The following is a 14,912-nucleotide window of genomic DNA, read 5'->3' as shown; positions in this document are numbered from 1 at the left end:
TATGCACAGACAGGGTCCACTGTCGTTCTACTCCGTCCTTGCTCTGGCCATGGGCAGTGTCTCCTGGCCTCAGTCTTCCTATCTGGGAAATGGGATGTTGTATGACAGCCTTAGAGGGGGACAGAGGAGAGCTCCATGGAGGAGGGGGCTCCAAACAGGGGGAGAGTGGGGAGGGGCTGCCCCGCTCCTTGAGCTGCGTGTCATGTGCCAGGTCCCTACTCTGTGCAACAGACTGCAGGGGACGTCCTGTCATTGCATTCTGGACATAAAGTGGGCCTACTGTGTGCTGAGGGCTCTACATAATGTGTGCCTACTGTGTGTTGTATAACATGAGCCTACTGTGTGCTGCCTCTTCATCCAGTGTGCCTGATTGCTGAGTGCTATCATAACATGTACCTACTGTGTGTTGGCTAGATACCATAGTGTGGGCCTGCTGTGTGCTGAGGGCTCTGCATAAAGTGGGCCTACTCTATGCTGGGTGCTCTCCATGAAAGATGCCTACTGTGTGCTGAGTACTCTCCAGAATGTGTGCCTACTGTGCACTGAGTATTCTCTGTAAAGTAGGCTGGGTACCCTCCATAATTGTGCTTACCATATGCTGAGTCTTCTATATAAAGTGTGCCTACTGTGTGCTTGGTACTCACCATAGTGACTACTGTGTACTAGGTTCTACCCAATAATTTTGCCTCTCATGTGCTGGGTACTTTCCATAAAGTACCTACAGAGTGCAGAGCACTCTACATAAAGTGCACCTACTGTGTGCTGCAAAATGCTAATACATTGTGCCTACTGTGTGCTTGGTACTCTCCACACAGTGTGCCTACTATGTGCTGAGTGTCTTATATAATGTGTGCATACCATGTGCTGCCTGGTCTTCATAATGTATGCATACTTGCGTGCTGCCAGTACTTTATAGCTTGTGTCTATGGTGTTTCAGATGCACTATACAAAGCATGTCTACTATGTGTCAGGTGTTCTCCACAAAGTGTCCCTACTGTATGCTTGGAACTCTCCATACAGTGCACCTACTATGTGCTAACTGCTCTAAATAAACCTCTTATCATTTGCTTCAAGATCTTTGTACATTGGCCAGCGCCGCGGCTCACTAGGCTAATCCTCCACCTTGCGGCACCAGCACACCGGGTTCTAGTCCCGGTCGGGGTGCAGGATTCTGTCCCGATTGCTCCTCTTCCAGGCCAGCTCTCTGCTATGGCCAGGGAGTGCAGTGGAGGATGGCCCAAGTGCTTGGGCCCTGCACCCACATGGGAGACCAGGAGAAGCACCTGGCTCCTGGCTTCGGATCAGCGCGGTGCGCCGGCCGTCCGCGGCGGCCATTGGAGGGTGAACCAACAGCAAAAGGAAGACCTTTCTCTCTGTCTCTCTCTCTCTCACTGTCCACTCTGCCTGTCAAAAATAAAAAAATTAAAAAAAAGATCTTTGTACATTGTGTCTACTGTGTGCTTGGTACTCTCCACACAGTATGCATACTATGTGCTGAATGTCATATAATGTGTGCATACCATGTGCTGCCTGGTCTTCATAAAGTGTGCCTACTGTGTGCTGCCAGTACTTTATAAAGTATGTCTATGGTGTTTCAGACACACTACACAAAGCATGCCTACTAGGTATCAGGTGTTTGACATAAAATGGACCTACTGTGTGCTCTGTTTAAGTCCTGTTTGCTATGCTTCTAGTCCTCTGCATCAACCCTCTGGAGTGTGTGCCTGATCCTCTACATGAATCATGACTGCTCTCTGCTGCCTGCTCTTTGTAAAGCAAACTGACTGTGTGTAGCATGCTCTACCTAAAATGCACCTACTGTGTTCCAGGCGCTCTCCATAAAATGAGTCTGCTTTTGGCCAGGTGCTCATGGCCATCATGTTTCCCAAGGCTTCCCAACACCCTGCCCTCAACCATCTGAGCCAGAGCTCTGGGGCTCAGGTGGCAAGACAGATGTCACCCAGAAGACAAAAGAAGACATTTAATGGAGCAGCAAACTGAGAGGAGGGCAAACTGCAAGTCCCAGATGCAGAGCTCAAAGGAGCCCCAGTCTGTCAGACCCTCAACCCCATGCCCTTGTCCTCTGCCTCACTCTTCACCCCCACTCGCTGGAGACGATGCTCTGTTCATCCAGAGACAGGCCCTCGAGTCCTCCCACACCCAGGATGCCCACCCAGCATGACCAGTGCACCCTGGGTCCTTCCAGAATTGCCCAGTGTGTGGGGAGGCATGTCTTGAAAGATGGGTCTTCTAGCAGAGCTGTTGAGCAGGAGGGTGGGGAAAAGCACTCCTGATACAGGTAGGATGTTCAGGAGACCCCAAAACCCCCTCTGCTCTCACTACCATCTCAGCCCAATCAGCCATGGGATATAGGCAGCTGGTCCAAGACCCTTGGGCGACGGTGCCCACAGTCCAGAGTCTCCTTCCCTTCCACGGGGACAGAATCTGCCTGCTGGCAGGGCTGTCCATGTCAGAGGTCAAGGGATGGGGCACAGAGACTGATAAATCAGGCAGGTTCCTGGAGACAAAGAAGAAAGAGCACCCCGTGGCTGAAAAAGCTGAGCTCCATGTAAATCTACTATGTGCCAGGGATGGACAAGCAGATTAGAGCAGGAAGACTGGCCACCACCCACGTGGACCAACTGTCTCAGTCAGCTTCCTGTCGCTGAGACCACAACAGCACAGACTGGTAAGCTGCAAAGGAAAAGAGACTTATTTAGGCTGATGGCTCTGATCCACATCTGGTTGTGGTCTTCCTGCTGGAAGAACTCATCAAGGCACAGAGTATCTCATGTGAGAGACAGATTTTGTGTGTGTGTGTGTGTGTGTAATGTGTGTGTGTGTGTGTTCTGGTCTTTTTCCCTCTTCTGATAAAAACACAGGTTTTCATCTGGAGAGGCGTGAGGGCCCCGAGCTGGTGAACTCACCTGACACTAATCAGTTTCCAAAGGCAGCACCTCTGAACACCAGAGCAGAGCTGATATCCTCACCAGGGGAATAAGGGCTCTGTAAATGCCACTCGGTGTTTTGCTGTTGCAACTGTTGCATAATCATTCCACAAGCCCTGCACATCAACCACATGAGCTCGTTTTGCAGAAGAGGAACAGGACACCCAGAAGGGAAAAGCAATTTCCTCCAACCCCACGGCAAATTAGGACAACATGACAGACAGCAAATTTTGGCACACCCTGGCAGGTTATTCAGCGTCTGGGGAAGAAAGCAAAGTTTTCAGCCATGAGCACTAAGGCTCAAGGTCTCAGTGTGGTTCACAGATCTCTATGCTTGGTACCACTTGAGAACTTGCAGAAGTACAGTAACGTATGCCCCTGCCCAGAAATATGTAAGCACAGGTGCATCTTTGTAAACTCATGGGGGATTTGTATGTACTCAGTCCAGTAGGAGAAGCTTTGCTTTCAGATCCCTGGGTTCAAGTTTTGCAAGGATGCTTGGAGGGGAGCCCCTTAACTTCTCTGATACTCAGAGCTTTGTTCAGTTATAAAATAAGGTTGGGGCCAGTGCTGTGGCTTAGTGAGTAAAGCCTCCGCCTGCAGTGTCAGCATCCCATATGAGCGCTGGTTCGAGTCCCGGCTGCTCCACTTCCAATCCAGCTCTCTGCTATGGCCTGGGAAAGCAGTAGAAGATGGCCCAAGTCCTTGGGCCCCTCCCTGCACCTGCGTCAGAGACCTGGAAGAGACTCCTGGCTCCTGGCTTCAGATCGGCGCAGCTCAGCCATTGCAGCCATTTGGGGAGTGAACCAGTAGATGGACTCTCTCCCCCCCCCCACCCCGTAACTCTGCCTTTCAAAGAAATAAATAAATCTTTTTAAAAATAAGGAGAAAACTCTGTATCTCCTGGGGCTGTTGGCATCTCTGTGGGGCTGGGGATTCGACAGGGAGCACTGTGCTCACTCTCACAGAGCTGGAGAGACAAGTGATGATCAAACCATCCAACACATCAGTGATACGTGATGTGCCTGGGGGAGAGTCCTAACTCTTTTCCAGGGAAAAGTGAGAAGTTGGGAAGAGACATGGAGGTAGCTGCTGCGGGCATGCATAAGATGGGGCGTCCAGCTGTGGGGACAATGCAAGTGGGTTCTTCTGTCTTTGACGTGAGGCTGAGATCAGCGATGCACAGAGCTGTGTGGCTTATCCTTGGGAGGGCCAGGGTGCGGAGCAGAATGTGGACTGGCTTCCATCGGATGGTTTTGATTTGGAGGACATCAGCCAAGATTGCACATTCTCTGGCAGTGAGCAAAGACTCAAACTCCAGCAGGAACCTGCAGCCATGGGGAAGGGCTCCTGTGCCTGGATCAGCTGCACTACCAATACAGACATGTGGAGCACAGAGAAGACCAGAACAACCGTCCTTGCTGACAGCTGGTGATTTTAGTCATAGAAGTGACTTTAAATATTTTTAAAAATATTTTTGCTACAGGGGCCAGCGCTGTGGGGTAGCAGGTGAAGCCACCGCCTGCAGTGCCGGCATCCCGTATGGGCACCTGTTCGAGACCTGGCTGCTCTACTTCTGATCCAGCTCTCCTCTATAACCTGGGAAAGCAGTGGAAGACAGCCCTGCACCTGCATGGGAGGCCTAGAAGAAGCTCCTGGTTCCTGGCTTCGTATCAGCACAGTTCCAGTGGTTATGGCCAACTGAGGAGTGAACCAGTGGATGGAAGATCTCTCTCTCTCTTTCTGCCTCTCCTTCTCTCTCTGTGTAACTCTGGCTTTCAAATAAATAAATAAAGTCTTTAAAACAATATTTTTGCTAAAAGGTACACTTTTCAAGGTATATACATATATACATATATATAAAAATATTTTATATAGAGAGTTGCTTGTTTGATTTTTTTATTTGAGGGACAGAGAGGCAGAGAATGACAAAGAGTATGAAATTCTCTGCCAAATAAAATCTTTAAAAAATATTTTTGCTACAAAGGTACACTTTTCAAGGTATATATATATATATAGAGAGAGAGAGAGAGAGAGAGTTGCTTGTCTGATTTTTTTTGTTTGAGAGACAGAGAGAGAGAGAGAGAGAGAGAATGACAGAGAGTATGAAATTCAGACTGCCAGAGATAGACTCCAACCACAACATCCAGGATTGCACCAGGCCAAATATAGAATTTGCAACTCAGTCCAGATCTCCCACGTGGCTGGCAGGGGTCTAAACACGTGGGCCATCCTACGCTGTTTTTCTCAGGCCATTTCCATGCAGTACAGCAGCTGAGACCTGAACAGGTGCCCTTATGGGACGCTGGCATCACAGACAGTGTCTTTACCTGCTATGCCACCACACCAGCCACAAGAGAGAAAAAAAATGTATCTACTTGCAATTATAACGGGATCTTTTATCCCATATAAACAGAAATTACACTGTCAAGGCATTTAAAAATCTTCAAATATGTTTATTGCTAATACATTTTAAATTTGGGTCACATTGAAGAATTTTGTATTTACTCACGATTGAAGTCACAGTCCACTGGAGATAACTTCAAAATTACTTCAAAGAATTACACCCACAGAGACGTCTAACTGTGAGAGCCTCCCTGCTACCTGCTGTGTCAGTGTCCTGTGCTAGATTAGAACTTCCGGTCTGGCTGGCGCCGCAGCTCACTAGGCTAATCCTCCACCTTGCGGCGCCGGCACACCAGGTTCTAGTCCCGGTCAGGGCGCCGGATTCTGTCCCAGTTGCCCCTCTTCCAGGCCAGCTCTCTGCTGTGGCCAGGGAGTGCAGTGGAGGATGGCCCAGGTACTTGGGCCCTGCACCCCATGACCAGGATAAGTACCTGACTCCTGCCATCGGATCAGCGCAGTGCGCCGGCTGCAGGGCCATTGGAGGGTGAACCAACGGCAAAGGAAGACCTTTCTCTCTGTCTCTCTCTCTCTCTCACTATCCACTCTGCCTGTCAAAAAAAAAAAAAAAAGAACTTCCGGTCTGGAACACTGAACTTTCAAGAACATGAGGAAAGGTATAAGAATGGGAGTTCAGCCACCACTTGGTTGGAAAACAACTGGTACTAGCATTCAGAGAGATTTAATTCTATTCAAGACACCTTTAAAACAACTGTGTATTCAATGGTTGGAGCCCCCTGGGAAGCAAAAGGCACAGTTTTTTTCCCTTTTTATCCCCTTATTTATCTATTTCATTATGTAAGGTGAACAAATTTCATATGTACAGACTTAGGACCACAGTGATACTCCCATCCTACCCTCTCTCCCTCTCACCCACACATTTCCTCCTTCTTCCTTCTTTCAATTTTTACAATGATCTACTTTCTTTTTTATTATTTATTTGACAGAGTTTACAGACAGTGAGAGGCAGAGACAGTGAGAAAGGTCTTCCTTCTGTTGGTTCACTCTCCAAATGGCCGCAACGGCCATATCTGAAGTCAGGAGCCAGGAGTCTCTTCCTGGTCTCCCATGCGGGTGCAGGGGCCCAAGGACTTGGGCCATCCTCCTCTGCCTTCCTGGGCCACTGCAGAGAGCTGGACTGGAAGAGGGGCAACCGGGACTAGAACCCGGCACCCATATGGGATGCAAGTGCCACAGGTGTAGGATTAACCAAGTGAGCCACGGTGCCGGCCCCACAATGATCTACTTTCAGTTTTCTATACTCAAAAGATTAACTCTACACTAAATAAAGAGATCAACAAATAGTAAGAACAAAAAGACACTGTTCCTCAGTAGTAGACACAAGGGCTATAAATCATCATCAAATCTCAAAATGTCAATTTTGCTCCTATACGTTACATTTTTCATAATCTGTTAATTACCACAGATCAGGGAAAATATATGGCATTTATCTTTTTGGGACTGGCTTATTGCACTAAGTGTAATGGTTTCCAGATGCATCCCTTTTGTTGCAAAAGACAGGATTTTGTTCTTTTTTACAGCTGCGTAGTATTCCACAGTGTGTAGCTGCAACGCACTGTCTTTATTCAGATGGGCATTTGGGTTGATTCCGTAGCTTAGAAGTTGTGGACTGAGCTGCATTGCAGTGGGTACAGATGACTCTTTCATACGCTGATTTCATTTCCTTTGGGTGCATTTCCAGGCGTGAGATGGCTGGGTCATGTGGTGGGTCTGTATTCAGATTTCTGCAGTATCTCCACGCTGTTCCACAGGGGCTGTACTAGTTTGCATTTCCCCCACACTCTCAGCAGCACTTGTTTTTTTGATTTCTAACTGTGGCGAGGGGAGACCTCATTGTGGTATTGATTTGCAGTTCCCTGAGGTCTAGGGATCCTGAGCATTCTTCACATGTCTGTTGGCCTTGTGAACTTCTTTAAATATATATATATATATACGTGTTCAAGTCCTTAGGAAAGGCACAGGCTTTTGAATCCACGCCCAAGTCTCCAGAGAGAAGGATCGACCCTCGCCATTCTGCTTCTGCCTGGCCACGCCCACCACAGCAGCCTGGCCACGCCCCTTCCGGGAGTACGTGACTTCCGCTCTAGCAGCCTGGCCACGCCCCACTTCGGCCCGCCGCCAGGAATGCTGGGGCAAAGGCGGAAGCTAGAGGGGCCGCCTCTTCCCACCTTGTAGGGTTTGCCGCCTGCCTGTGGCGGAGAGGCCAGGAGCCTGGGTTGGCGTTGGTGACAAGCGTGGGGGTGGCAGCCACGCTGGTGGTTGTGCGGCCTTGTTGGTGGGCTGTTGGCGCCTAACGGCCAGGCCCCCAGCCGGAGCGAGGCGGGGAGCCAATAGTGAGGTCCCAGACAGCGGCCATGGTTACAAGACCAAGGCATGGCGGGGGCGGGGGCGCGCAGCCGGGGTCCCCTCACGTCCACGCCCGCTGTGGCAGCCCCGCGTGGAGGCGCGGGCACTGTGGGGCTGGCGTCCGAGGGCCTAGGGAGCCCCGGATTCCCAGTCTCCACTGTCAGCTGCAGGCGCAGGTGCAGGGAGTTTGCCTGGAGCGCCTACAGTCCCGGGTGGCTGCAGGGGCATGGCGCTGGTTACCTTGGTTCCTGGGGAGGAAGGGGCTGGGCTGGACAACCAGGAGTTTGCGGGTCAGGTTCATGGTCCCGGCGGGCCATATGCCAGCTCTTTCCTAGTCCGTGTAGGGGAGAAGCGGTAGCAGGGGCTGCCCTGAGGGGCCAGGAGAAATGTAGCTTTCTGCCCGTTTCTGGCAGCCACGCGGTGAGTAATTGGCTGTAGGTACAAGGGTTAACTCTCGGATCTCTGGTCTTTTCTCTGCATCTGTCTCGTGCTGGTACCTTGCAGTGTGGTTCTGCTAGCTCCGAAGTATGTCTCAGAATGTGTTGGGATGCCCCAAGCTTTGCTTCATTCAAGATCCCTTTACTGGTAAAGGGTGTTTTGTTTTGTTTTGTTTTGACAGGCAGAGTGGACAGAGAGAGAGACGGAGAGAAAGGTCTTCCTTTGCTGTTGGTTCACCCTCCAATGGCCGCCGCAGCCGGCACGCTGCAGCCAGCGCACCGCGCTGATCCGATGGCAGGAGCCAGGAGCCAGGTGCTTCTCCTGGTCTCCCATGGGGTGCAGGGCCCAAGCACTTGGGCCATGCTCCACTGCACTCCCTGGCCACAGCAGAGAGCTGGCCTGGAAGAGGGGCAACCGGGACAGAATCCGGAGCCATGACCGGGACTGGAACCCGGTGCGCCGGCACCGCAAGGCGGAGGATTAGCTTAGTGAGCCGCGGCGCCAGCCCTGGTAAAGGGTTTTTTATGCTTCCGTAAGAATTTTAGGATTTTTTCCTCTTTTGTGAATAATGTCAACATTGGGGACCATGTTGAAGCTGTACACTTGTTTCGTGAATATGGACATTTTATATTTTAAAGACGTACTTAATTAAAGTCAGAGTGACAAGGAGAGACAGAATCCATCCATAGGTTCACTCCTCAAATGGACACAACAGCTAGGAGGAAGCCAAAATCCCAAAACTCCATCCAGGTCTCCCACATGGGCAACAGGGACACAGCACTTGGGCGATTATCTGATGCCTTCTCAGGTACATTAATAGGAAGTTGCATCAGGAGCAGCAGGGCTGGGATTTGAACCGGTTTCTGCTATAGGGTGTCCCCTTAACCCACTGGATCACAGTGCCCACCCTATCAGTAGTATGGACATTTTAATAATAGTAATTCATATTTTCAATGATCTTGGGATGTCTTTCCTTTTTTTGATAGTGTTTCATTGGTATTTTGTAATTTCCATTGTAGAGGGCTTACACATCCTTAGTTATATGTAATACAGATATTTTCTTTGTTTCCTAACTATTGTTTATGTATTTGCTCTCACTAGTATTCTGTATTGGCATGTAAACATTTGTGTGTGTTGCTTTTGTATCCTACAACTTTTCCGGAGTTTGTTTCACCAGTTCTAAGAGTCTCTTGATTGAGTGTTTGGATTTCTCTTGATAGACACTCATGTCATCTGTAAACAGAGATGACTGACTTGATAATTTGGATTGGTATATTCTAGTGACATTGGCTAGTCGTAATTGTGTTCAGTAGTGGAGTAAATATTAAGGAAATACTTTGTATGGTAAATGTTTGTAGTTGCCATAGCTTGAGGGACTCTGTGTGTGTGTGTAGTTGTGAGAGATGGTGGGATTGCTTCTTGGCCTTTTGGCTAAGATCAAGTGTGTGGAGAGATTGTGTGTCTTCTACAGTTGGGTATGTGGGTATTTATGGGAGTTTTAGCCACAGCATTAGGGAAGAGAAAGGAATAAAAGACATTGTCAGGTAAGTTTTTGTCCACTAAGCTTTTATTTGTATGCCCATGTTACATCCCTAGACAGAGGACCCCAGGATTTTCCCTCCTGTGTGTGTTCATCTTGCTTCTTCATGGTCCCTGATGCCAGCGGGGTTGTCAGTGCAGTGAAACCAAACTGGCAGGATGGAAGAAGATTGTTCTGCCATTTTTTTAGATTTTTATTTATTTGTTTGACAGGTAGAGCTACAGACAGTGAGTGAGAGAGAGAAAGGTCCTCCCTTCGTTGGTTCACTCTCCAGATGGACACAACAGCCAGAGCTGTGCCGATCCGAAACCAGCTTCCTCCAGGTCTCCCATGAGGGTGCAGGGTGCCAAGCACTTGGGCTATCCTCCACTGCCTTCCCAGCCACAGCAGAGAGCTGGAGTGGAAGAGGAGTAACCAGTAGAACCAGTGCCCACATGGGATGCTGGCACCGCAGGCAGAGGACCAGCCCAGTGAGCCACAGCGCCAGCCCTTTCTGCCATTTTTCTAGATCTTTCAGCTGCACGTCAAATCTTGGGCTGATCACTCCACCTGTTTAACCTGCCCATGAGGTTCACAACAGTTTTCCCAGCTCTGTGGGTCATCAATGATTTCAGATTCGCTAATGTAACCACGCTTCCTAACATCACAGTTAGAAACCTGACAGTGACTTTGGAGCACAGCCTGTGAAGAACCGGGCGCTTTTCTCTTTTCCTCGGCATTGTTGATGCTCTTGAGAGCATCGGCCAGGACGGTCATGCGTCCCGTCGTGGTGGCACGGAAAGATGGCGGAAAGAGCATCAGGTAAATTTTCTTTTTTTCTTTTTTTTTTTTTTTTAAACACCTGCACTTGTAGCCACACATTTTTTTTTTTTTTTGACAGGCAGAGTGGACAGTGAGAGAGAGAGACAGAGAGAAAGGTCTTCCTTTGCCGTTGGTTCACCCTCCAATGGCTGCCACGGCCAGCATACCAAACTGATCTGATGGCAGGAGCCAGGTACTTCTCCTGATCTCCCATGGGGTGCAGGGCCCAAGGACTTGGGCCTCCTTCACTGCACTCCCGGGCCACAGCAGAGAGCTGGACTGGAAGAGGGGCAGCCGGGACAGAATCCGGCGCCCCGACCGGGACTAGAACCCGGTGTGCCGGCGCCGCAAGGCGGAGTATTAGCCTAGTGAGCCGCGGCGCCGGCCCATCAGGTAAATTTTCTAATCAGGGTGTCTGTTCCCACTAGGAGTCCTACAGGGCTTGACTGATATCCCCTGACGCTCAGGTCACCCTGAGGACAGCCAAGATTTTAGCAGCACTGAGTCTTCCAGCCCAGGAACAACGCGCACCTTGCTGTGTATCTGTGCCTGGGGCCTTGCATGCTCCCTCTAGCTTCTCCTCCTCCTCCTCCTTCTCATTTTACAACCATTTAAAACATTTTAAGAAACTGAACCCACAGATCACACAGAAAGAGGCTGCAGGCCGTTGGAGGACAGTACAGAAGCATCGTTCATTTTGTGTGCTGACCATGGAGCATTCCTGCTGGAGCATAAATCATCGTTTCTTCAATCACAGGTACCTTTCTCCTGGCCTCATTTGTCACTGCCACGGCTCCTTGACTTTTCAACCAAGCCAAAGAGTGGTCAGCACCGGGGGTCACATGTCTCCTGTTCCACATCAAACAGACTCTGAGATCCCTCTGCGGGGTGTGGCAGGGAGTGAGTGATGGAGGACAGCAGGCAGGTGTGAGGCCCTGGTGCCCAGGACTCTGCTACACCTGCTTGTGTGATTCCCAAACCCCCAGAGCTCCTACAGTCACCTGTCTCTATGAAGCTTCTTCCTCTTCCCAAGTGGGAAGACCACTGCCCCTGCTGGAATGTTTGGGAATAACATGCTCTAGGTGTTTGGTCTAGTAGCTGAATATCTGTGTGTGTGTGTGTGTTTGTGTAAGGGTATGTGTGTCTGCATTTGTGTGACTCTGCCATTTGAGTGCATGCATGTGTGTGCAAATCTGGGTGTGTAATCATTTCCATAAGTAGGAGCATATATGTGTGTGAGCATGTAACTGCACATACGGAGGTGTCTACGTGTGTGTATATGTAATTGTTTCCATATGTGGTGACAATTTGTGTACATGCAAGCATGTAACTGTGCACATGCGGAGGTGTGTGTACATGTGTGTGTGTAATTACTTCCATATGTGGGAACAATGTGTGTGTGTATACATGTGAACATGTAACAGGTGTGTGTGTATGTAATTGCTTCCATATGTGGGAACACTGTGTGTGTGTGTGTACATGTGAACACATAACTGTGTGCACATGCACAGTTGTGTGTGTAGGTTTGTGTACACTGACACTTGGCGATTGTGTGCATGTGTGTGTGTCTGTTGGAGTCACTGAGTGACTAACTGTCCATAACAGCCTGAGCGTCAGCTTGTGATTGGAAACAGGAGGAGCCCAGTGCCAATGACCCCAGGCCGCAGCCCTGCAGTGCAGGCAGGAGATTCTGGACAGACAGGGTCCCTGGAATTAGCCTGAGTAACAGGGTGTGTGTATGTGTGTGTGTGTGAGTGCCCCAGCTCCTGTGTTCTGGGTTGGACGACTCTGAGGAGTGTGTTGGGTGTTGCTTCCCAGAGCTGCCGGCAGGGCCAAGTCCCCGCTGCCCACAGGGGACTCTGCCCTCACAAAGCTCCCTCTAGCTGCTGCTCTCCCTTCCCCATCTCAATCCACCTCTGTCCTGCGGGTGTTCCCTGGAATCCCCTCCCAATGGGCATTGCATTCTGGTCTGAGAGTCCCCTCCAATCAAGGGTCCCCCCTGGAATCTTTGCATCAGGGTCTGCTTCTGGGAAGCCCAGCCTGAGTTCTCTTGGGCCCATCCTGGTGTCCGTTCTACGGAGAAGGAACGTGGGGTTCAGAGAGGGCAAGTCCCTTCCCCAGGTCACACAGCTGAAGAAAGACAGAGCCAGGTTTTGACCTTAAGCCGTCTGACCCCCAGCTGGGTGCTCATTCCTCTCCTGAAAGTCTTCTCCCCGTCCAGGGCCTTGGGACTGCGTGAGGGATGTGCAAAGCCAGCGAGGGCTGTGCTTCCTGCTCCACAGGGGCCCGAGGCTCCTGGTGGGCACTCCTGCCCTTGCTCAAAGCACAGTATTGGGAAAACAAGCCCAGTGCTTTCCATGTGCCAGGGAGCATTGCTGTCAGCATCTTGCTTTAAACTCATTTAAAGTCTCTCATCATTGATGATAGGGACCCCAGTTTCCTGGCACAAATCTGGTCCCCTGGGTGGCAAAGGTCTCACCCAGAGTTCACACAGCAGGTCCTGATGGGACACAACTGGTCTGCACCTGGAGGCCTTGTTCCCAGCCACAATGCTCTCTGTCTGTCCACCTGTCATGTACACTTAACACAGGCCCTGTGGCATGCCAGCCTTTCCTTGAACAATATGCTTCATGCTTATATGGTCATTATAAATAAATAAAAACCCCCACAGCCGTCATGTAAGAAAATGAACCAACTGGTAATGGTAGATATTTAGAAGGAAAAATATTGCAAATGGACATTTAGCCTAGCAGTTATAATGGCCACACCCTACCTTCTGCAGTGCTGGATTTAATTCTCATCTCCATCTTCTCACCCCATCTTTCTGCTCATGCAGGACCTAGGAGGCCCCCGGTGATGGCTCCAGGATCTGGTCCCTTTCAGCCACCAGGGAGATCAGGATTGATTGAGCTCCCTCCTCTTGCTTCAGCCTGGCCTAATCCTGCCTGCTGCAGATTTTTGAGAACAAAACTGTGGTGGAATGAGAAGGCCATGCCAAGAAGGCCGCTGGCAAGCGAGTGTCAGTTACTCAGGAAATGGCTTCAGAACCCACCTGGCAAAGGAGCCTGCCTGGCAACAGGCTGTGATTGGTTAGGGCATAGACCACCCCTTTACCAAATTGGCTGCCTTGGCTATATAAGCTGCTGTACCAACTGAAATAAATGAGTCTGCGGGCTGCTCACCTCTGGCCCGCTTTCACTCGACTCCCAGTGTCTGTGTGGTGACTGCGCGCCTCTTGCCCCCACCACGCTCCTCCTCTCAGAATGAATCCACAGCAACACAAAACTCTGTATCTTTCTCTGCAGGACCCTCTCCTCATCCTAGTGGAGTTCTTGGGTCCCATCTGTTGGATTTGGATGAGAAATGCCCTCTCCTCCTCAGGGACTGTGCCCAAAGACCCTGCCCTGAGACCTCCGCTTGTGGGGCTGGGGACTGGGGCGGTGGTCAGATTAATGTTTCAGAGTGAGCATCACTCAGTAAGTCCCTGCAGGGTAGGTGGATATCGAGTCTCGTGAGTCCTCTGGACTTTTGCAAAGCTTTTCTCTGGCTGTTTATCACTAAACCAGCTCAGATTGATCCTCTGGCAGCCCTGGCCATGCCCTCGGGGGCTGGTGCATGGACCACCTTTGCTGTGTAAGTGAATTGCAGCAACTGCTTCTGGTTTGAAAGTGAGGGCGGGTTTCAGCACCACTACAGCCTGCAGTGCAGCTGGGTCCTGCTTACAGCACCCCACCCTCTCCCCGGATAGAGTTGGGGCCACTACTCCTGTATCGTATAAACCTGGTTTCCCCTCCTGTCCCTCTGTGTGAGAAAAAACTCGCCATGCTCTGTGAAGTTTTTGGATGTGACCCTGAAAGTTGGTCAGTGCAGGTGGTTAGGCAAGCTTCCATCTCAAACACATAGTAGGTCTACAGGGAGCTTCTTCAGCCACTGTGTCTCCAAGGCTCTGCCTGGTTTATTAAACTCTGTGCCCATCCTTTGACACTTGATGTGATGGACCAGCCAGCAGGTGGATTCTGTCCCCACGGAGGGGAAGGAGATCATGGGTAGGAGGGAGCCCCCTCCCGAGGGCACTTGGACCGGCTGCCTGAATCCCATGGCCGATTGGTCTGGAGGTTGCAGTGGGGGTAGAGAGAGGTGTGGGATCCCATGAGCATCTTACTGTGTCAGGAGTGCTGTCTTCTCCAGCCCTGCCATTCAGCACCTCTGCTGGGAGCCTCATCTCTCTCCTGACACCACACACAGTCGTTTCTGGAAGGAGCACAGGATATGCTGGGTGGGGCATCCTGGCTGTGAGAAGACTCCTGGTGGTGACACAAGGGCCTCACGATGTCTCCTCTCTGGGCCACCCATTGCCTGAGGGTCCAGCATTATCTATGTCCCTGGATGAAGGGAGCGTCGTCCCCAGTGAGTGG

Source organism: Oryctolagus cuniculus, chromosome 16, assembly GCF_051225735.1.
Source record: "Oryctolagus cuniculus isolate XC-2025 breed Fujian yellow rabbit chromosome 16, ASM5122573v1, whole genome shotgun sequence".
Taxonomy (NCBI): domain Eukaryota; kingdom Metazoa; phylum Chordata; class Mammalia; order Lagomorpha; family Leporidae; genus Oryctolagus; species Oryctolagus cuniculus.
Note: the sequence above shows the minus strand (reverse complement) of the source record.